The sequence below is a fragment of the Sceloporus occidentalis genome, unplaced genomic scaffold, assembly GCF_023333645.1.
Source record: "Sceloporus occidentalis isolate IW3139 unplaced genomic scaffold, rSceOcc1.0.p SCAF_3, whole genome shotgun sequence".
In the NCBI taxonomy this organism is placed as follows: domain Eukaryota; kingdom Metazoa; phylum Chordata; class Lepidosauria; order Squamata; family Phrynosomatidae; genus Sceloporus; species Sceloporus occidentalis.
Window position 1 is genome coordinate 10,281,307 of NW_028316983.1, and position 23,243 is coordinate 10,304,549.

A 23,243-nucleotide genomic window follows, 5' to 3' on the forward strand; every position below is an offset into this window, starting at 1 on the left:
GCAAAGAATCTGGGTTGCAAATCAAGATTGATAAGGAATTAGTCAGGAATCACCTAGTTAATCTAAATAAGTTCAGATCTGCAGGGTCAGATGAACTGCATCCCAGAGTACTGAAAGAACTTGCCACCACTTGCCATCATTTTGGATATATCTTGGAAAATGGGTGAGGCACCAAAGGACTGGAGACAAGCAAACACTGTCCCTCACTTAGAGAGAAAAAGACAAAAAAGAAGATCCAGGAAACTAGAGTCAGTCTGACCTCAATACCAAGCAAAATATTAGATTATACAGGAATCTGTTTGCAAGTATTTTGATGACAACGTAGTGATTAATAGAGCCAGATGTGTTTGTCAAAATCAAAATGGTTCCTGTGGCAGCTTATCCATAGTCAGGGGGGAAATGCAATCTAAAAGGACAAAACACAAAAGGAACAAAGGAAGAGGAGGAACAAGGGGAGAAAGTAAACTGTCTTTCAGCAGAGTTGGTGGATTGGCTGGACTTAATGAACTCAGGACGGGAACAAGACAAGAGGGAAAGGGTCTTGTCCTTCCCAGTAGGCTTAGGCAAAAACAAACTATTGCAGTGTTTCTTAGTTTGTGCCTTTTTGCTCATTCAATTTTTCCCCATCTTGCCCCACTTTGATGTTGCTTGGCCATCTGTGAAATTCTGGGGGTATGCAACTCAGAAAGGAGTACTTTCCATAAGTGGTTTGAGTGTTGGACTACAACTCTGGAAACTAGGCCTTGATTCCCCACATGGCCATGGAAACCCACTGGGTGACTTTGGGCAAGTCACATGCTCTCAGCCTCCTGGGAAGGCAATGGCAAACCTCCTTTTAACAAATCTTGCAAAAAACCCAAAACAAAACATGATATCCACACATCAGAAACAACTTGAAGGCACACAGCAGAAGCAACAGGAAAAACCTTTTTCCATCAAACAGGACCTCTGATGAAAATCTTAACATCTAAACCAGTTCATAATGAAGTGGCCCCTTAGGTACCTAAGCCCCAAGAAATTTAGGAATTAAAGGTTTAAATCCAACATGTTTAATGCCCCTGCTAATCTTCCTTCCTTAATGTGGACTGTAAACATTGAGTTTAGCTAAGCATTGGTTAAGCCCAACAAGGAAAGGCCTTTTTCTTTCTACATCATGCATTGGGAAAGAACATCCCTCAGGATTTGTGCAGTTCCATGGGGCAATTTTTTTTGCAAAACATTTTTTAGCCCAAATGTCTCTAAAATGCTACTAGGGAACATGGGATCAATTGAAGCATGTTACTGTTCCTCAGATGGTTTTAAAGTCAGACGAATCCCTTTTTCAAAGATGAAATGACCGAAAAGTTTACAGTCTGGATATATCCTGTTGAAAAAAGGTCTCTCTTGAGAACAAAATTACCTCCCCCCGAAAAAAAAGATAGTGACATTTCCTGTGTAATATCTTAGAGGTGTTTGCAGACATTTTAGGTGCACACACCTTTTGGGTCAAAATTGAGAGAGATAGCCATGTTAGTCTGGAATATCCATTTTAAAAGGGATCTCGTAGCACCTTTCAGACTGTTTATTTATTTTATTTCTATGCCACCATTCTCTCAGAAAGGGACCCAGGATAGCTCACAAATAAAACCATTTAAAAACTTTAGCATAAAAATTTAAAGGACAATTAAGATCAACTAGCTAAAAATGTATATGCATACAAAGGTTAGGAACAAAACGAAAACACGGCCATCCATATAAAAGCCTCCCTGACATGATTATATGTGATAGTGTTGTAGTATTGCATCCTGCTACAACTTCTTTCACCCTGTTAATCTCCAAGGTGCTACAAGTTCCCTTTGCATTTAGGTCAAAATGTTTTAATGAAAAAATTCCAAAGAAAATTGGCTCTGGGGGCTTCATGAGCTTCATGAGCAAGCTGCACTCTCCTTGCTCCTGACGCAGGGGCCAACACAGCATCCTGACCCTCAACAGTTGACCACCCTTGCCATACATGCTCATGATGACCTGAAACAGCTCTTGCTTGCTTTTGCCAGGATGCCATCTTTTCAAATAGCAGCAAAGGCATCTAAGTCTGACTGTACAGTCCTGGAGGTGTACCCAAGCCAGCAGGGAATGTTGCCCACACTCGTACATCCTGCCTTATGGCAGAAGCCAGCTATTCCACTTCTTCCTTTTATCCCTCTGAGCAGCACTCCTAATGTGTGCCCATTAATCTTAGCTTTCAGCACTCTTTTGCTGTTTTTCACGGAGCCACCCTGCTGCCAATTGTACCCTACTGATTTGAGGTTTGAGGAAATTAACTAGTTGGGTTCAAGGGACTGGGAAGCAAGGAAGAGACTGTGCTGATTTGATAGGGGTGGGTGGGCTGGTGGAGGGACTCAGAAACACATGTCTACTAGAAAGCATTTGACTGTTGAGCTGAACATTTTGAAACCTTTTTGAACAACTGTGATTGCTTGACAACAGAAGTCCACTGAAATGAAAAAGGATTTGAAAATGCATTTGATAAATTTCGAAAGCCTGCTTTACTCATTCATGGGTGTTGTTGTTTTTACATCAATTACCTTTCTTTTCACTGGGTGAGGAAATAAATCTCACGATTACTGTTGCTGCTACTGTTGTGTTGATGTTACTGTTATTACTGCAGCAGCTGCTAACATTTCTAAAATGCTTTTTGAGTGATTGAAGCACTTCCAATGCATATATCTCAGTAATACTAATGACAATCCCATGAGCTTTATCACACACATACAGAAACACAAACACACACTATTATCCTAACTAGCACCCTTCTCCCAGCACTATGCTGTGTATGGCTATGTAATAAATTCATTCTGTTGAGATTTTTCAATGGATTTACTCCATCTCCACATTCTGGGCTGAATATGGAAGTGGGCATGCACAATTTGTTATTGGAAATCCATGCATTTCCAGTCTGGTGATGTACTCTGTGAGAGAAGAAAGTGCATTCAACAATGCAGGCATACATGTGCAAGAACACTGCTAAAAACACAAATGCACTTCAGTCAATGGGAATGAGTGCCTGTTAATAGTCCATTGGAAAAATGTGTACAAAAGTATATACAGTGTCTACACAAAAATGTGATTTTTTAAAAAAACCAATTGCATGGAAATGACAATGAACAGACTTGGAGAGAAAGAAAATCTGTAGGCATGGATTTTCCTATTCCTTAATTTCCTGGTTTTAAGACAGGGAAAGGTTCACGTTTGTTGTCATGCCAAAACATAGCTGTTTAGCCAAACCATGTACATAATATTATTCAAAGGGAAGCAGACATGATCATAAGGGCTGAATCATTTATGCACCTGCAGTTCTTTCTTTCTTTCTTTCTTTCTTTCTGGCCAATGATGATTTTAACGAAAACACTGTGGATTCTTAGAACTGAGACAAGATGAAACATTATATTTTAGAGGTATATGGTGTATAAGATGTTTGACATATGCATTCAATGAAGACAAGTAGGGACAGTCCCAGTTAACCCTGTGTTGTCCCACTTTTTCAGCTGGTTTTAAAATGTCCTGGTTTCTTTCCCCTCCTCCCACTTTCCTCATTCATCCTCAGCTTATTCTGTGGTGGAAATTCCTTGTTGAAATAAAAAAGCTATAGAAAGATGGAGTCACCTTTGTCAGCCAGAGAGATGGTTTTTGAAATAAAGGCTTGGAGTTTAGAAAAACTAGAACAAAGGAATAATGAGTGCATCTTGACCTGGATGGAAGCTGGCACCAGTAAAAAGACATAACATAAACTACTGAGATAAGGACACATAGTTGACATTCAGAAGCAAGGTTAGGAGGAAAGCTACTAAATTCCTACAGGAGAGGGTAAGGAGTGATGATGCAGTTTTAATGTATGCATGTATTTCTGTTCTGATTGTAAGAATTCTGTATGTTTAAATTGTAATTAGCCAATCAGGTGTATTGAAGAAGCTTCTTTGTCTTGAATAATATAAAAAGAGCCATTTTGTCTTGTTCGGGGTCTCAGCTTTTTGGAACTTGAATTCCACTGAGTTCATTGTTTTCCTTAGTCGCCAATTGGAAATAAACTTATGGATTTTCAATTACTAGGTCCTCTTGCCAGTTCTATTGCTCTGTCAATCCTAGATTTTTAAGTTTCCTGAAATTTCTGTTACAATTCAAAATTTTGCAAATTGAGTTAAAAGTGCAAAATTAGTTTGTATTCAGTTAACTCAGCAGGAGCAAGAGGAGGGATGGAGTCTTGCCCTTCCTAGGAGGTTTATTTGTAATGTACCTCCCTTTGCCAGGTTTTCCTAAACTCACTACATAAATTCCAAGGTATCTCTGATTAAAAAAGTAGATTTGCATGTTTTTCCCATTAATAAATGTTGCTCTCTTGTTGCTTGGCCACACCCTTTTGAGCACATTCTGATGTTCCTTGGCCACATGTCTCATTGTTCATCAGTGAAATTTTGTAAGGTATAGAACTGCACTCTGACAACATCTGGATAGTGATACAAATCACATCTTGAGTAAAGTAGGCAAGGAGCCTGACATTATCTATGATGGGATTTCTGCTATAGTTTGCAGGCTATGCTGGAAAGGCTGGAGTTAACAAACACTTCTTCTCTTTTTTTTTTTTTTTAAAAAAATATAATAATAACGGCATGCTATTTTCAGGAAGAGATGGACTGTATTGGCTTAGTGCCAAAGACAATATTCTCACTGCCAGGAAGCCAGATGCAAGGTCTTGTTGCCAGCCTATCTTTGGCAAAGCCAGAGATGCTTCAGCAGGTGCGATTAAAGAGCATGCCGGAGCCTTGGACTGGCATAAAACCACTGCTTCCAAGGTGCTACAGGGTGGTTTTGCTGACTATTGAAAAAGTCAATCAGTGGTCAATGTCACCCTTGTTACTGCTTAGTTGGGTGTCTTGAGTGAAAATGTACTAAGCCAAGACTGGCTTTTAGGAGAGGGGAGGGTTTTTTCCTTTGCTTTTGGATGATGACAGTCCTGCCTCATACTTGTGTGGTGGAAATATACACTCACATAGTTAAGTGATGGTTGAGGTACTCCACTCATCTGCATTGTGCCATCAATTGTATTTCTGCCAATGTGCCTGCTTATTGTTGCATGGCTCAATGGGGAGTGCACAATAACTGTTTCTGAAATTCCAGCAAGTCAAGTGGTAAAGCACTAACAAAGAGATACATACTATTTCACAGCATCATGTGCAATGCTTACACTTCTGGAATTCTGCTTCTTCAATTGTGAACCGACTATGGATATTAGGCAATTGCATAAAGAAAGTTAGGTGTGTGATGTGTGGACACTGTAACCTCTCCTGCTCTCTCGTTTGGTGGACTTTTCTTTTCTCACACTAGTCACCCGGAAGGCAGAGGGGGAGAGGTTGGTGTCCTGCTATCCAACTCCTGTTGGTTTCAAGTCTTCTCCTCAACAGCACTGTTTTTCTTCTTTTGAACTTCATGCGGTTAAACGTTTCCTACACTTCGGCTTCAGGCTGCAGTTAGCTATCGTCCACTGGGATCACCTACTAAATTTTTGTCGGATTTCGAGACCTGGCTGAAATCCCCTTCTTGATTATGGGAGACATCAATGTCCATATGGATGACATTAATAATCCTACAACTGTACATCTCTGCTCTGTGTTGTCTTCTTTGGGTCTCAAACTCTGTTCTAAGGCACATACTCATTCTTCTGATCATTGCCTTGATATTGTTCTTATGAAAAAATGTGTAACCTCTGACTTCATGGCTAGGGATTTCCCATTGTCTGATCATCAATTCATCTCTTTTGCCTTTGCCCATAATCCACCTCCTCATCAAATTGTCCAATGCTGTTTTCCCAACCTTCATTCTATTGATCCTGTGACTTTTGGTCAGGCTCTGGATTCTTCTTTATCTTCCTTAAATCTTGTAGACTCTTGTAGACTTGGATCCAGCAATCTCCTTACTCAATTCTACCTAATCTGCAACCCTAGATAGTTTTGCCCCTTTATTGATATGTTCAACCTCTTCTAATAAGCCACAGCCCTGGCTCACTCCCATCGTTCGGTTTCTCCATTCTTATTCTCAAGCTGCTGAACAGCTATGGGAAAAGACCAGGGAATGAGCTGGTTTTATTCATAGTAAATTTGTTCTTTTTTCATTTTCACATGCTATCCTCTTGGCAAAACAGAATTATTATAAATCTGTGATTGAGGCTAATGACCAGTGGCCACAGCGTCTTTTCTTCACATTTGATTCTCTACTAAAACCTTCTTCTCTGTTGGTTCCGCACTCATTTTCACCTACTGATTTCACTGATTATTTTACTACTAAGATTGAAATAATCTGTTCCAATCTTGATTCTTTGCATTCTTCTTTTACTCCAGCAACTCACTCATTTATAACTGGAATATTCTCTGCTTTTTCTTCTGTTTCATTGGGTGAAATTATCTAAGCTCTTGAATTCTTCTAAACCGATGACCTGTCCTCTCAATCCGCTTCCTTCTCGTCTTTTGATTTCTGTGGCCCCCTCTATTTTACCTTCTCTTCTTTATACTATCAGCCTTTCTATCTCTAATGGTTCCTTCTCTTCTGCCTTTAAGCATGCTTTAGTTTTGCCAATCTTGAAAAAGCCTTCTCTTGATCCATCTTCTCTCTTGAGCTATCGGCCTATCTCACTTTTTGCTTTTCTAGCTAAGGTTTTAGATCGTATTGTTTATTTTTGCTGCCTGCAGTTTTATATTGCTAATTCTACTCTTGATCCTTTTCAGTCCAGCTTTCGCCCACTGCATTTGACTGAGACTTCTCTTACTAAGATCACTGATGATCTTTTACTGGTTAAATCTAAAGGTCTTTATTCTATTATAGTCCTCCTGGATCTCTGTGCTGCATTTGACACTGATGATCATGGTCTCTTGGTGGATTTACTCCAAGACCCGGGTTTTGTGGGATCAGTTTTAAATTTATTTAAATCCTACCTGTCAAACAGATCTTTTTTGGTGGTTACAGGAAGTCAGGTTTCTGCTCTTGCCTCATTAGCTGTTGGAGTCCTTCAGGGTACTGTCTTGGGTCCTTTACTGTTCTCCCTTTATACCCTGTCCATGGGAATTCTTATTAGCTCCTACAACTTTCAATATCACCTGTATGCAGACAACACCCAGCTGTACTTCTTTACCCCTGAGATTTAACTGGGTGGTGAGCAACGATCATCATCATGTCTTGCTGCTGTCTCTGGGTGGATGATTCACTGGTGCCTGAAGCTCAACATGACCAAAACTGAGCTACTTGTCTTCCCACCCAAGCCATCTTTGCAATGTTCTTTGTCAATTACTGTGAATGACATTTCTATTCAATCTGTCAATTAGGCCCGTAATCTTGACTTCCTATTTGACTCTTCATTATCGTTCACTCCACAGATACAGGCTACAGCCAAATCATGCAGATTCTTTCTTTATAATCTTGTCAGAATTCAACCGTTTCTTTCTGTTTTGACGACAAAGACTTTGGTGCATGCATTAGTGATATCATACCTGGATTATTGCAATTCATTGCTAGTGGGCCTTCCTGCTTCCCACCTAATCTCTATGCAATGCTCAGCGGCCAGGATAATCTTCTCTGCCGGTTGCTTTGATCATGTTACCCCTTGTTGTTATCCCTCCATTGGCTCCCCATTCCTTTCGGAATCTGATATAAAATTCTTCTCCTGACCTTTAAAGCCCTTCATGGGTTGGCACCCTCTTATTTGTCAGCACCCATCTCTCCTTACCACCCTCCCTGCGCATTGAAATCTTATGACACTGGTCTCCTGAGCCAGCCAAGGGTCTCCTCCTCCCCTGCTCGAATCTGCCACGTCTCCTGTGTTGCTCCTCATGCCTGGAATCTCCTCCCCACACAATTAAGAACTATTACTTCCTTGGCTAATTTTAAGGCCCAGTTCTGGTGCTGAATGGGCTGGACATTGTCCCATCAGAGATGATGGGAGAAGATAGCTTCTCCTAGGACAAAAGTGATCAAAGTGTGGTCCACAGGTCACATGTGGCCCTTGGCACTCCAATGTGTGGCTTCAGAAACCTCCTTAGAAGTCCCCAAACCCCTGATCCCCAAATTATTATGTTTTAAATTGTACTGATTTTTATCTCCAAAACACCCTGAATTATTTGCAGATGTGCCCACTCTTGTCCTAGGAACTGGTTGAAGAGAAAGGGATTTGAAATGCAAAGGGTAATAAAGACTGGGAGAGATAGGTGGTGGTGACGACTGAGGAGGAGAACACACACACACACACAGACACACACACACACCAATCATTTGTTTAGATCTAACTATAGTATTGCCACGGAAAAAGTTGGATTTATCTATACATTGGCTCACCATGCAAGAATTTATTCAGTGTGTCTATTCTGGCATGGACTTGCAGACTTATATTAAATGTTTTAATATTATTACTGTTTAATTCTGTTTTAGTACTGGGAATGGGTGGTGGTGGTAGGTCTAGGGTTTGATTTTTTAACTCTATTGTAATTTGTTGTATTTTATTGTTGTAACCCGCCCGGATTCTTCGTGATTGGGCGGGCTAGAAATAAATCTATTATTATTATTATTATTATTATTATTATTATTATTATTATTATAATAGCTGTGACTTCCTTCATTGAGTCTATCCATCTTGAATGTGGTCTTCCTCTTTTCCTCCTCACTTCCATCTTGCCAAGAATTAATATCTTTTTTAGTGCACCCTATCTTCTCATGATATGTCCAAAATACCACAGTCTCAGTTTGGCCAACATGGCTTCAGGGGAGAGTTCAGGACTGATTTTTTCCCCCTAGGGCCTATTTATTTGTCTTTTTAGATGTCTATGGTATCCATAGAACTCTTCTCCAGCATCACAGTTCAAATGAATTTTTTCCTATCAGCTTTCTTCACTGTTCAGCTTTCACCACCATACTTAGAAATGGGGAACAATATAGCATGGATCATCCTGACTTTAGTATTCATTGACATATTTTTACATATCAGGATTTTGTATAGTTCCTTGCAAGTTCTAATCTTCTTCTGGTTTCTCAGTTAAAGTCTCTGCTCTGTTTATTGAGCCAAGATATGGGTAATTTTGAATTATTTCAATGTCATTATTGTCTCCTCTAAAATTATGTATATTGTTACTGGCCATTATTTTTCTTTTCTTAATGTTCAGTTGTAAAGCTGCCTTTCCACTTTCTTGTTTGACTTTCTTTAGTAATTATTCCACCTCTTGTTATTTTTAGCTAGTAATATGCTGTCATCCATACACCTTAAATTGCTGAAGTTCCTTCCTCAATTTTCATGCCTCCTTCTTTGGCATCTAATCCTGCTTTACATATGATACACTGAGCATACAAGTTAAATAGATAGGGTATAAAATGCAGCCTTGCCAAAACTCCTTGTCAATTGGAAACCCTTCAGTTTCTTCATATTCTGTCCTAACAGCAACTTCTTATCCTAAGTATAGGTTAGGATCCCTACAGACACAAAACATTTTGGAACTATTATCTAGATATAGAAAAACCATTTAGCCTGAACCTCAAATAGTTATCTTTTTGAATTACAGTTCTTTGATGTCCTCAGTCCACATGGCTGGGAATTCTGGCAGTTGTTGTCCAAAAAAGGCAAGCCTTGCAACCTCTGGAAATACTGCTAAACTTCTGCAAGAAGAAAATTCTCCCCTTTTTTATTCTAAACAAAAATAGAAAAATTCACAGGATTTGCCAATTTGGGCAAATATGAAATATCTCCTTTGTATCCTTCCAAAATCATGAGCAGACTGAGTGAATTTATATGAAGCTTGTAATTCCTCTTGGAAGAATAACTGAACACAAAACCATGTGCACATTTCAGATCCTCCAAATGTTCCAGTTTCTCAAGGACAGTCCTGATTAATCCTCTATTGCTCCACTTTTCAGCTGCTTTTAAAAAGTCGAGAGCCCTTATCAGATGAGTCTGGAACTGGGGGTCTTCAGCACTGGGCGGTTCGAATTCACGTTATTTCGCACAATACCATCATACCAGCATTCGAATGGCCCAATCCAAACTCACGTGAATGCGCGAGATGCCGAACTGAATGCGTACTGGCTCCTCTTTTTGGAGCGTGTTGGCCAGTGCGCTGATAAGGGGATTGGCAATATCCTGGATTGGGGCTCTGTTCGATCTCAGTGCGAATGGCTCTGGTGTGACTACCCAATCCTGAATTCCATCGCAAGACCCCCAGATTCCAATTTTAACTTCCGGTGGGTCTTTCCTCTTGCCGGTTCCAGGGAAGCGGGGGGGGGGGGCGGTTCCAGCGGCCTCCTCCTCCTCCTCCCGGCTTGGGAGCCAGCATAAGCTGCATCCCAAGAAGGGAAGAGGCGCGGGGGGCCGCTGGAATCGTGGTTCCGGCAGCCTCCTCCTCCTCCTCCCGGCTTGGGAGCCAGCATAGGCTGCATCCCAAGAAGGGAAGAGGCGTGGGGGCCGCTGGAACGGCGGCGATCGCCGCGATTCTAGCGGCCCCGCGCCTGTTCCCTTCTTGGGATGCAGCTTATGCTGGCTCCCAAGCCGGGAGGAGGAGGAGGAAAAAAGCATCCCCATTTACTTAGATGGCCATCCAGCCTCTTTGACAGCCGCTGGAACTGGTCCTCCCCCCCCCCCCCCAGAATACATGTTCACACACTCACACACACACACGTACAACCGGGCATTGCTAATTTGTTGCAAGGGAAGGTCATGGTAACGTTAAAACCAAGCAGGAATGTAGAGAGGAAACAGAGAGGAATGTAGAGAGGGCACGTTGTATCGCGATTGTTAATGTGCATGAGCTGGCTCTCCAGCTGTTTACCGGGCTGTCATGACGTGACCTCCCCTTTCACCCCGGAAGCGTTTAAGGTCGCAACCCATGCAGGGCACCACTGAGCATGTGCGAGGGGGCCGATACGAATCGGCCAATCCTCATGTTGAGCACCGGTGTGACAAAACATTCTGCACTGAATGCACTTCGCGCGAATGCGTATTGGCCAATTTGAATCATGCCAATTCGGAGGGGCTCCCAGGTATGATGGTATTGTGCGAAATAACGTGAATTCGAACCGCCCAGTGCTGAAGACCCCCAGTTCCAGACTCATCTGATAAGGGCTACAGTTTCTTTCTCATCTGCCCATTTCCCTTCAGTTGATGCAGACTGAATTCAAAGTGCCAATGGAGTCTGCACTCCACTCAGTAGGGAGAAGGTGAGAGGAAGTGATGGAAATTTGCCCTTCCCAGTAGTGTGAAGCAAAACTGCTGCAGCCTCTCCTAACTTGTGTGTTCTTTGTCACTAATAACTTTTGCCATCTTGACCATGTTTTGATGTTGCATGGCCACATGTGTTCCTGTGTTCACTGGGAAATTTAAAAAAATACACACAACAAAAAAATAAAAAAAATACACAAAAAATTGATAGGTGTAGTCATATTGTCCTTTAAAAAAATATCCACAGTACACATTGTGATGAGATCTTTATTAGGCCAATCAAAAGGTGCAAAACACATTGCACTAGATTTCAAAGCCCACTAGCTCTGTCAGCAGGCAAAGATGGTTAAAAAAAAGTCATGCAGTGGAAGAAAATTGATGGTTTTAATGTGGTATTGAGGGAGAGTTGATGGAGACAGAAAGGTCAAGGCACACCCCAATGGCCATGAGGTTACCGAGAACAAAAGGAGTAAAAGAAATGCAATACAAATTTCAACCAATGGCAAACAACTGAAACAGAAAGGAATGTGTTTTGACAATAAAAAAAAATGTGCACACATAAAAAATGCACACAGATTTCTTTTTTGGAAGGAAATGAGAGGACTCACAATCCAAAATAGAACTAGTATGAGATGCAAATGCTTTTAAGAAAGGCAAAAAGAACAGGACTGACAGGATTCCCCATTGCTGATTTCAAACTCAAGCCCGTATGACAAGGAAAATGTATTTTGATCAGGGACCAGGCAGAGCAAGAAAGGAATGGTAGGTTAATAGGTTCCTCTCCATCTCTCTCCCCCTGCTACTAAAATCCTTCTACAATCCTCTGCAATGTTGCTCAGAGATCAAGGGACTTGCAGCCACAGCAGATGGCAGGTCATAATCTCCTTTGCTAATCTAACAGCAAAGCAAAGGAGGCCATGGGATCTGGTTGGCAAGTGGAGGGAAGAGCCGCGATGGAGCAATGCATCTCCTAGGCATGATGCTTTAAGGATGCCTGATCCTGAGGGGTCATCCAGAGCAGACATTTTCCAGCCAAATAGTCCAGTGAAGACTATTGGAGAAAATAACTCCAATGCATTTGAAAACAAAATTCAGAACAAAACTGTGGCTTAGTGAGTGGCATGTTATTAATAACATGCCAAGTGTAACTAACATCTCCCAGTTTAGCCATATTCTTCAGAATTGCGTGAGTTTAAAAAAAAAGTCAATTCTGCTTCTATTCAGTGTAGAATTTTCAGAAATGTGTTTCACATGGCAAGGAGGTTTTCTTGGCACTTTCTGTGCTACAACTTGCAGGACAAATTATTACTGTCTTAAAAATAAAATTGAAAACACAGGCTGTATTTCAGAGCATGCTGTTCCTGGCAGGCCACCATGTTGCTGCTCAAAGGGATACCTGCAATGTTGGGAGTGGATGGAAGATATCAGGTGGCTGGCTGTCTAGCTGGTCACAGTGGAAGAGATGACAACGGCGGTGGGTGGTTACCTCCGTTTCAGTGGGACAAGGAATCTGCTCTCTGTTTTAGCTGAGCTTTAAAGACACAGCGCACATTTGGTGAACTGACTCATCTGATTTAATTCAGATTAAGAACTAGATCAGATTCACCACCCCATTGATGTGGAAGTGACCACACACCACCATACCCTCCAACGTTCCTGATTTGGCAGGGACAGTTCTGATTAATCCTTTGTCATCCTACTTTTTCAGGTGCTTTTAAAATGTTCCAGTTTCCCTCTCCTCCTCCCACTTACCCCCTTTGTCATCAACTTACTTCACCTGCAGAAAACTGAGTCCAAATTGCAAAGGTATCTTGGGCTCAGACAGGTTCAGCAGGGAGGAAAGGACTGTAGAGGGCAAAACCATGCCACTTCCCTGTAGACTTGGGCAAAAGTGAACTGCTGCAGCCTCTCCTAGCTGTGTGTGTTCTTTCTTATTAAAATGTTTGTGATGTTGGGCTGCATCTACATTGCAAAATAAATTTAACTGCCATGGGTCAATGCTATGGAATTCTGGGATTTATAGTTTTGTGAGATATTAAGCATTCTAGATCAGAAAACTGGAGTCACAACAAACTACAAATCCCAGGATTACATAGGATGGAGCCATGGCAGTCAAAGTGGTGTCCAACTACATTAATTCTGCACTGTGGTCACAGCCAGGGTCATACTCTGGTGTCACATGATCAAACTTGTCACAGTTTTCACCAGTGAAATATTGAGGGGTATGTACCACTGGTTTGTAGGTTGATGTCAAAGTCACCCTGTGTTCTCTGTCTTGGTTACTCAGACTTGTTTGAATTATGATATAATTTCTTACCGAAAAGAAACATTATACAGAGAACACCTAACACCTGTATTCAAAGCAGCTGTTGTGGTCATTATGTGCCTCTAAATTGACCTCCAACCTATCATGGTTTATTGCAAGATTTACTCAGAGGACATTAATAATAATAATAATAATAATAATAATAATAATAATAAGTTTTATTTATAGACCACTATTCCGCAATGATCACAGTGGTGTACAGTAAAAATTGCAATACAATACAAACAATTGCAAAGCCTCTCTCCCCCTCAAGATGGTGGTCGGGAGGAGGGCTCTTAGTCTTGCCAGGCCAGGCCTAGTCTCTCCCCCTCAAGATGGTGGTCAGGAGGAGGGCTCTTAGTCTTGCCAGGCCAGGCCTAGTCTCTCCCCCTCAAGATGGTGGTCGGGAGGAGGGCTCTTAGTCTTGCCAGGCCAGGCCTAGTCTCTCCCCCTCAAGATGGTGGTCAGGAGGAGGGCTCTTAGTCTTGCCAGGCCAGGCCAGGCCTAGTCTCTCCCCCTCAAGATGGTGGTCGGGAGGAGGGCTCTTAGTCTTGCCAGGCCAGGCCTCGTCTCTCCCCCTCAAGATGGAGGTCGGGAGGAGGGCTCTTAGTCTTGCCAGGCCAGGCCTAGTCCCAGTCTTGGACACTGGCTTCTTCTAAGGCTGAGAGAATGTGAGCAGGGGTTCTAACCCCAGTCTCCTAACGTCCTAGTCCCACACTCACACCCCTACACTGCACCAGTTGACATGGGTCCATTTCTGATAAGCCTGTTATTAGCCCAAGTAGCAAAGGGCCATGGTCATCTCTTGACAATCAGGACCACAACTAGAGCTTCACAAAAAATTGCCTTTCTTGGAGCACAACTCCTCAGATGCCCCCAGCCAGCATAGCTACTGGCATTACTTGCTGGGAGATTTTGAGAATTGTAGTCCAAAAAAGTAACATTGCCAACTAGTGAATGTAATGTATCCATGAGTGTTTGGTTTTTGATAAGCCAAAAAAAAAAAAAAAAACCGCTTTTTTTGTATAGAAATTTAACTGACTGAAGCCTTTTATGACAGCAGAGAAAATCATGATCCCATGTACTCAGCAGAAGACCCTTAGAAGAGTAGCTAAGTATTTGACCATACATTTTAGGAGGACTCTGTTTTTATCCTGAGTGCTCCTCTTGATTCTCAAGAAACAACAATTTACAAAGGAATTTGTCTAGCATAAAAAAAGATTCTGCACAGAAAACAAGTTTCCTGCACTGTTATCTAAGCAGGAAACATGTTTTCAGCACACACACGCACAAATCTCCACCTGCATTTTATTTGTTTGTTTGTTTGTTTGAATATAACTAAGTCTTGAATTGTGACTAGTCTTTAAAAACTGCAGTTTTCAACAACTTGCTTGCACCAAGGAATAAAATAGAATTATTTGTTCTGTAAGAATGAAACATATCAACATTTACATCTGCTCTCTCTCTCTCTCTCTCTCTCTCTGTGTGTGTGTGTGTGTGTATGTGTGTGTGTAGAATGGAAGCACACAAGCTGTAGATCAGAACTGAGTAAGAAGGCACCAGATAATGGACCCCAGGGTCTGTCAGAAAACAAAAAGAACTATGTTACCGGAACAGACCCGAGATTTAGCTAGTTCAATACCCTGCTCCCACAGTTGCCAGCAAGATGCCTCTTCGAAGCCCACAGGCATTGGATAAAGGTTACCCTCCTACTCATCTTCCCAACCAAGCACTGGTTATTGCTATCATGACTGGTAGCTATTGACATGCTTATCCTCCTTGTTCAGGCCAGCCTGTGTTTGTGTGACCTTAGCATATTCCATCATTTGCTCCTTTCATCAAAGGAAGCTCCTATATTGTGTTACAGGGGTCTGTAACACTACCAAAAAACCCCAAAAAACCCAAAGACTGACTAGAGGTACCAGAAAGGCCATGCTTCATTCCTTCAGGATAATTTGCCTTTACTTACCTTGGTGCCATGACCATCCATCCATCCACCCATCCATCCCTCTTTCCTAAAGTGTTCTGTCTCCTCACACCATCTTTCATTCTACTCCCTATCTGTTTTGTTATGACCTACAGTCAAGACAATAAACTACTGATTGATTGAAGTCCTTATCTGTCACTGTGCAGCTGACTTCTCTATTCCTCTCTGTTCAACTCCTTTGCCTTTGGGACTCTATTTTCCTTAGCTCTTCCATCTGTCCAGTCTGCGTCCCATTCAGCTTCCTAGCCTTTCTGTTCTTTACCTGGTCAGTACTATTGCCTTTCTTTGACACTGACAGAAAACTCCTCTTTTCTCATAAGCCTTGAGTGAGTTTTTACTAAACAGTTCTAACAGTTTGATTCCTCTTTAATTTTTTTGATTCTGTCATACATTCTCCTTGGATCTGTAGTTTTCTCAGGTGCTTCAGATTCTTAATTGAGTGGTCTAGTACACTCTCCTGAATTATAGCACATCTCATTCTATTAGAAAATCCAAAGCACCGCACCAAACTATTTCTCCCAGGGTACCATCCAAAACATCCACCAAGTCTGAATGCATAATGCAAAGGTCGTCTTGAGCCCAGATCTTACATTATGGTCATGTAGTATAAATCTACACTCACATAGGTAAGTGGTGATTGTGTTACTCCACCCTTCTGCTGAATAACATAGGGCAACTAATTATGTATTGGTAAATGTGCTTGCTATTATCTGCAATCCCCGATGATCAAGTGGTACTTTAAAGGCACAAGCAGTTATGCACCATCCAAGAATGTGCAACTGCAAATGTAACAGTTAACACTTGCAGAAATCTTCTTACACAGTTGTGAACTGAATATGGAGATTATGTTGTGACCAAAAATGGGCAAGTGTCTGTGTAAGGCAACCTAAATAGCCATAAAGTAACAACAGAATGCCATCCTTTGTCTTAGACCTTTTCACCACATCCCATTTGCATTTGCCACTGACTTTTTGTGTCTTTCAAAGAAAGTGGATGTTTTGAAAACTTTGAGGTGAAATAACAGCATGAAACTTGTCATGACATCTCAGTAGCAAGGAGCAAAGATGCAAATGACATGTAGCAGGTTTCACTGGAAAATGGTGTGAAGAGGTCCTGTCAGGGCAGAACCTGTACAAAATGGCCTTCACAGCATGGACTGATGGACACTCCCCTTTACATCTGTTCAGTTTTTGAATACATTGATCAGAATCCTCTTGGTATCCTATGTATGTGTAGGTTGACCTGTGGAAGTGGTTGGACATTTTTACAGAGGAGCTGCATTTATTTCAAGGCTGCAGAACCAGTGTTGTGCATGTGGTGCTATTGTGAAAGCACCTATATTGTATGTGGATACGTGCCTTTGATTGTGCATTTAGGTGCACCTTTGGTGTCATGATTAAGTTGTTCAGTGCTGCTATTCAACTCCAAGTTTGCAGGCTGCAATTAGTGCATAACTCTGCATGCAGAGATTGATGCTACAGTACAGTCCTTCAATGTCAGATCTTAGCTCTTATTCTCAATTACATTGGTAGATTATTTTATGTCTTTAATGCAGTTTGCATGAATGATTTATCTTACATACAAGGATGAATTGTGTATATGGAGATCTGATCAAATGCACACCAGTCACTGGGTGAGCATGGATGTTGTAAATTTTCCTATGCACCAAAGGAAGAAAAAGAATGTTAATGCAATGGTAGTCATGCACATTCTGATTCACTACTGAAGGGGAACTGTCCATTCCATTTTATTTCCATTGTGGAGATCCTGAGATAATTCAGGACTGGTGTCCTGCAAGGCAAGCATTCCAGACAATTGTTTGGTGTGCCAGCTCTTAAATCAAGCTCCAGAAGAAGGAAGATGCTAGATTTTTGTGTGATTGGAAGTCTGAAATTTGACCCCATGGATCTTTCACTCTCCCTCATTTTGTTGCCTGTTCTACTGAGGACTCTAGCTGCACCCAGAGCAAAAAAGGATGGCTGAAAGGAACCCCCCCCCCCCAAAAGTGACATGGAAACCTTGGCTGCTGCACTTTGTTTCCCTTACCACAGATATGTGACTTAAAGTGATTGATAAAATGCTGTTTCTAATTTGTGTTAACTAAGCAGACTTTATTGCAAATCTAGCCTATTTGCAATCCCTATATGCATTAAATGCTGTGACATGGATGCACAACATTTGTAGTAATGTTAAACTGAAAATGAGATATGTTAGGAGCTCAATTTCTCTTCTTTGCACTAGCATATGTTGAAAGAAACCATCATGACTAACGAGTTAAAGCCTGGCAGTTCTCAGTCACCTTTTTGGATGCTTAACCTTTTCCCAGCTCTCTATCTACTCAGTTTGCAAACAAAACACTAAGAGCATTGCAAGACACTGTGATGCTCAAGGGCAGAAAAAGAACATCATGTTATGCATGACACATTCCTAAGGTACACTTTGGCAATGTTCATGTGTTCACATTTAATGATGATTTGAAAGCCTTGATGTAGAAGAGCTCTCTCTCTCTCTCTCTTATTTAGCTGTGCTGTTTTGCGATCCATGGTTCTGAACTGCAACCCAGTACTGACATGCATGCACATCACTTCATCAACCCAACTCTTAGTAATCCTCATTGTGTGTGTGTGATCTAATTCTCTTGCAAAGCATTGTTATCAAAATGGTATGAATGTTCTCTCTGCAGTGTGTGATGGCTTGTCCATACCCATGCCTCACTGTTTGATGCGGCAGTCATTGAGCGATAAGCATGTCCATGTATGTGAACCAACCTATAGTCTCCAGGCTGAGTCCAGATGACTCTCTTGGCAGTCTGCATTTGCAGGAGGGAGATAAGAATACTTCAGAGTAAGCTAAAGGGATTTCACATCCCGATTAGGGCTTGGAATTGACAACTGAATCCTAAATGAAGGTGAAACTCCATTGATGCGTCCCTCTTGTAAAATGCTTGGGAAACGTTGTCTTAATAATAAACAACTCTGGCGAGTGAGATGAGAGAGAATTTCTCTTTATACCCACTCGCACAACCCCCCTAGCATCCTGGCACAAGGCACATGTCATGAAAGGAAGACAGTGAAAATGAAAGAAAGAACAAAGCCAAACAAAAACACAAAACAGCAACAAACAACAACAACACCAAAAGACAATCACTGCATCCCAGTGGAGTGATTAAAACAGAGCGGGTGCTTTATTTTTAGCATCTTTTTGAAAAACAATATGCAACTCCCCATTGCGCTTAAAAATGCTCACTGCAAATAGGCCACCCAAATGCCTTGTTGAGAAGCAGAGAAACACACTGTGCTTTGAAACCTGAATATTAAACAAGTCAGCCCATCATCAAAGATGTCCCAATCTGTCTACCTCAGTAAGCATTTACTAGGAACTGATGATAGAAAGAAAGAGGAGAGGAGAGGAGAGGAGAGGAGAGGAGAGAAGAGGAGAGGAGAGGAGAGGAGAGGAGAGGAGAGGAGAGGAGAGGAGAGGAGAGGAGAGGAGAGGAGAGGAGAGAATGGGCCCTTGATATCTGCTGGGGTATCTGCTGAGGATTCCAAAATCCATGTATGTGCAAGTCCCATTATATACAATGGCATAGTAAATTGGTGTCTCTTCCTGTATATAAAATAGCAAAATCAAGGTTTGCTTTGGGTATTTTTAAAAAATATATTTTCAAACTGTGGATGGCTGAATTGATGAATGCAGAATCCATGGATATAGAGGGCCGTCTATAATCAAATTGGCAAGGCAGAAGCTGAACTGTCCCACTCTTTTCATGCATACTATTAACCTGCAGCCATTTTATTTCTTCTTTTTCTGCCCTCTATAAAACCAGATTTTTGATTATGCCAAATTTAAAAGGAAAGCTACTTGATTTCCCCCCATAACTAAGAAGATTAGCACACTGGCTTTTCTTCCTGTGCTAGGTGGATGTAAATGCACAGGGATGGATACTATTACACAGCTCTGTCCTCAAGCAGTACTCATCCCATACTCGACCCGGGCTTTTCCTGGGCCTAAAAGAATGGGATCCCATTCTTTAAATGGTCTGGGAAAAGCCTGGGTCAGGTATCGGATGAGTATTGCCTGGGGGTGGAGCTGTGTGACAGAATCCATCCCTGTGTGTTTACATCCCATGCCTAGCATGGGAATACAGTAAAAGATGGTGCACTAATTTCCTAAACTTGTTCCTTTTTCTGTTTGATTCTATGTGAGTGTGGATCTGGTTATTGTTCAACATGGAGGGCTGACTGTAATCACTGAGTCTTAAAACACTAACCTTTTTACCTGAGGGAACACCTCTCTAGGTTCTCCAGCACAACTCTATGGTCAACATCTGGTTGAACTTGACTACAGACTCATGCTGGAGGACCTAAAAATGCCTAGGGAAGTGTTTTCTCTAGGAATCTCTAGGTCTTCCAGCATATCTCTATTACTAGAGGACCTAAAGATTACTAGAGAGAACATATTAATCTGTGAATAATGAAAGTCGCAAAAGTCAAAGCTGCAAATGTGGAGGGTCAACTGTCATTTTAAGTTAATCATTAAAATGACTTATAAATTCTCCTTAAATGAATAGAGGTGGTGGTAGTAGTTATAGTAGTAGCAACAGCATTCTCCTGATGGAAAGCAGCAAAGCTTTTAAGATGTTTTGATGGGCAGTTCCTGATTCACTGAGCCTTGTTTTGTACTCGAAAGTGCCTGTTGGGATAGATGGGTGAAAGAGGGGCTTGTGGAACCCATGGTGCTCCATGCCAAAAAAGCACTCACCGCAGTCGCATGGAACGCCAAGGAACATACGAGCCTCACAAGTGGAACCATCTCCAAGCAAGTGAGTTCAAGCAATTCCCTTAGCAGTGCTTATCTCACTGTGCCTTTGGTTGGCACATTTGCTTGACAAAGGGGGCTTAGTGCAACTTGGCAAAGCAGCTGTGTGTGTGTGTGGAGAGAACCTGTTTAAAATTTTCCAGCAACTGAAACAATTAAGGGAGCTTTAGAAAGAATGTGAATAGGGCTTCCCCGAAGGATTCCTATCGCCAAAGGATAACATTTTCCGGCTTTATCCGGAGAGGGATGTTACTTTGTTGAACAGTGGCACTAACAATGCTGACGAAGACTGGATCTTGCTCATTTTATTCAGAAGGGTATCAGCAAATCATCTCTCCCATAGTTGCTGGTGCTTTGGGAAATTTCTTTTTTATGGTGGTGTGGGAAGCAGAGAGCCTACATTATTTTTGTATGTGTGTATATGTGCATATGTGTATATCATGAGAAGAAAGGTCTCACTAGAAAAACAATCATGTTTGGTAAATTTAAGTCGTACTCTCTCAGCCTCAGAGGATGGCAATGGCAACCTCTCTCTGAAGAAACTTGCCAAGAATACCCTACAAGAGGTTCACTTTAGGGTCACCTTAAGCCAAAAATAAATTGGAGGCACACAACAACCACCACCAAACAACAAATTTGAGGGCAATAGGAGAAGAAGAGCATATACCAGAGTGATAGATTCAATCAGAGAAGCCACGGCCATAAATCTGCAAGAGTTGAACAGGGCGGTTGTGAATAGGGTGACTTAGAGGTCTCTCATTCATAGGCTCACCATAGACTATGTGCCATCCATAGACATGTGCCTTCAAGATTTCAAAGATTATTAATGATGAAGAACAGATAAGCTAGGAGAGGCTGCAGCAGTTTGCTTCTGTCTGACCCTACTAGGAAGGGCAAGATTCCACTCCTTCTCTCTTCTCCCCCTGCTGTGATAAGTAAGTGCAAACTACTTTTGAACGTTGAACTCAGTTTTAAATAATAGAAGTAATATAGAATCATAGAACCATAGAGTTGGAAGAGACCGCAAGGGCCATCCAGTCCAACCCCTTGCCATGCAGGAAATCCAAATCAAAGCATCCCCAGCAGATGGCCATCTAGCCTCTGCTTAAAGACCTCTAAGGAAGGGGACGCCACTACACTCCGAGGGAGTGTGTTCCACGGTCGAACAGCCCTTACTGTCAGGAAGTTATTCCTAATGTTGAGGTGGAATCTCTTTTCCTGTAGCTTGCATCCATTGTTCCGGGTCCTGTTCTCTGGAGCAGCAGAAAACAAGTTTGCTCCCTCCTCAATATGACATCCCTTCAAATATTTAAACAGGGCTATCATATCACCTCTTAACCTTCTCTTCTCCAGGCTAAACATCCCCAGCTCCCTGAGTCATTCCTCATAGGGCAAGGTTTCCAGACCTTTCACCATTTTAGTCGCCCTCCTCTGGACACGCTCCAATTTCTCAATGTCCTTTTTTAATTGTGGTGCCCAGAACTAGACACAGTATTCCAGGTGGGGCCTGACCAGAGCAGAATACAGTGGCACTATTACTTCTCTTGATCTAGACACTATACTTTTATTGATGCAGCCTAAAATTGCATTGGCCTTTTTAGCTGCCGCGTCGCACTGTTGACTCATGTTCAACTTGTGGTCTACTTGGACTCCCAGATCCCTTTCACATGTAGTTAGTTTCATTCAGCCAGGTGTCCCCCATCCTATATCTGTGCATTTCATTTTTCTGCCCTAAGTGCAGTACCTTACATTTCTCTGTGTTGAATTTCATTTTGTTAGCTTTGGCCCAGCTTTCATTTTGAATGTTGATCCTGTCCACTGGAGTATTAGCTATTCCTCCTAATTTGATGTCATCTGCAAATTTGATAAGTATGCTACCAATTCTGTCATCCAAGTCATTGATAAAGATGTTGAATAACACTGGGCCCAGGACAGAGCCCTGTGAGACCCCACTGGTCACTTCTCTCCAGGCTGAAATATGTTGATAAACAGGACGGGGGGTGGGGGGGACACAGAATCCTGACATTTGGAGTTTAGGGATGGTCATATAGAATTTGTAGTTAGAGTGCTCCAGTGCTTCACCAAACTACAAACCCCAAGATTCCATAGGATGTTGCCATAGCCTTTAAAGTGGAATATGGCCCTAAAATTGTGTAGTGTAAATGGATCCCAATTCACATTATAATCTAGGATCTAATCTAAAAACACAGTGAAATCCTGCAAATATGTGCATCCAGGCACTAGCAAGATTGCTCCAATGTGCATTGGCACTTCTGATGCACATTGGGTGCTCCCATTGTGCTCTGCCACTGCCAAACCAATGTTTCAAAGAGGACAGAGAAGCACTCCAGTGTGTATTTGTATCCATTGTGTATTGGGCCATGGTCACTCCTCTAGCTAGAACTGTGCAATGGATACCCATATGTTGTAACACTATAGCAGCTCCTAGATGAATATGGATGTTCTGAAACTACTCAATGTTGTTTAGGATGACAGCCACAGTTGCTCTGCACTCTAAATATGACAAGTGTTCAAAGATCTTTTTAAAAAATGTAAAGAAAGACACAATTCACCAGAAAGCCTCAGTCCACATCAGAGATGAAAGTCATGTGGTTTTGCAGTGGATGTGGGACTCCGTGTCCCAACAGCACTAGCCAGGTTACCGAAGGATGAGGAATGCTGGGAGGTGCAATCTAGCAACATCTGGAGGGTTGTACAATTCCCACCCTGATCCACATATATTATTCTGACATTGTCCTGTTTCTTAGCATCTGTTCTGAGCCATCAGGGAAAGAGAAAGAGAGGGATTTTTGGTCTGTCTCTGAACTTTACCGCATTGGCCCTGGAATGGGCCTGTAGCATCCCCAAATGGAACATTCTGGGGACAGGAGGCGGGGGGGAACGCATTTTACTGCACA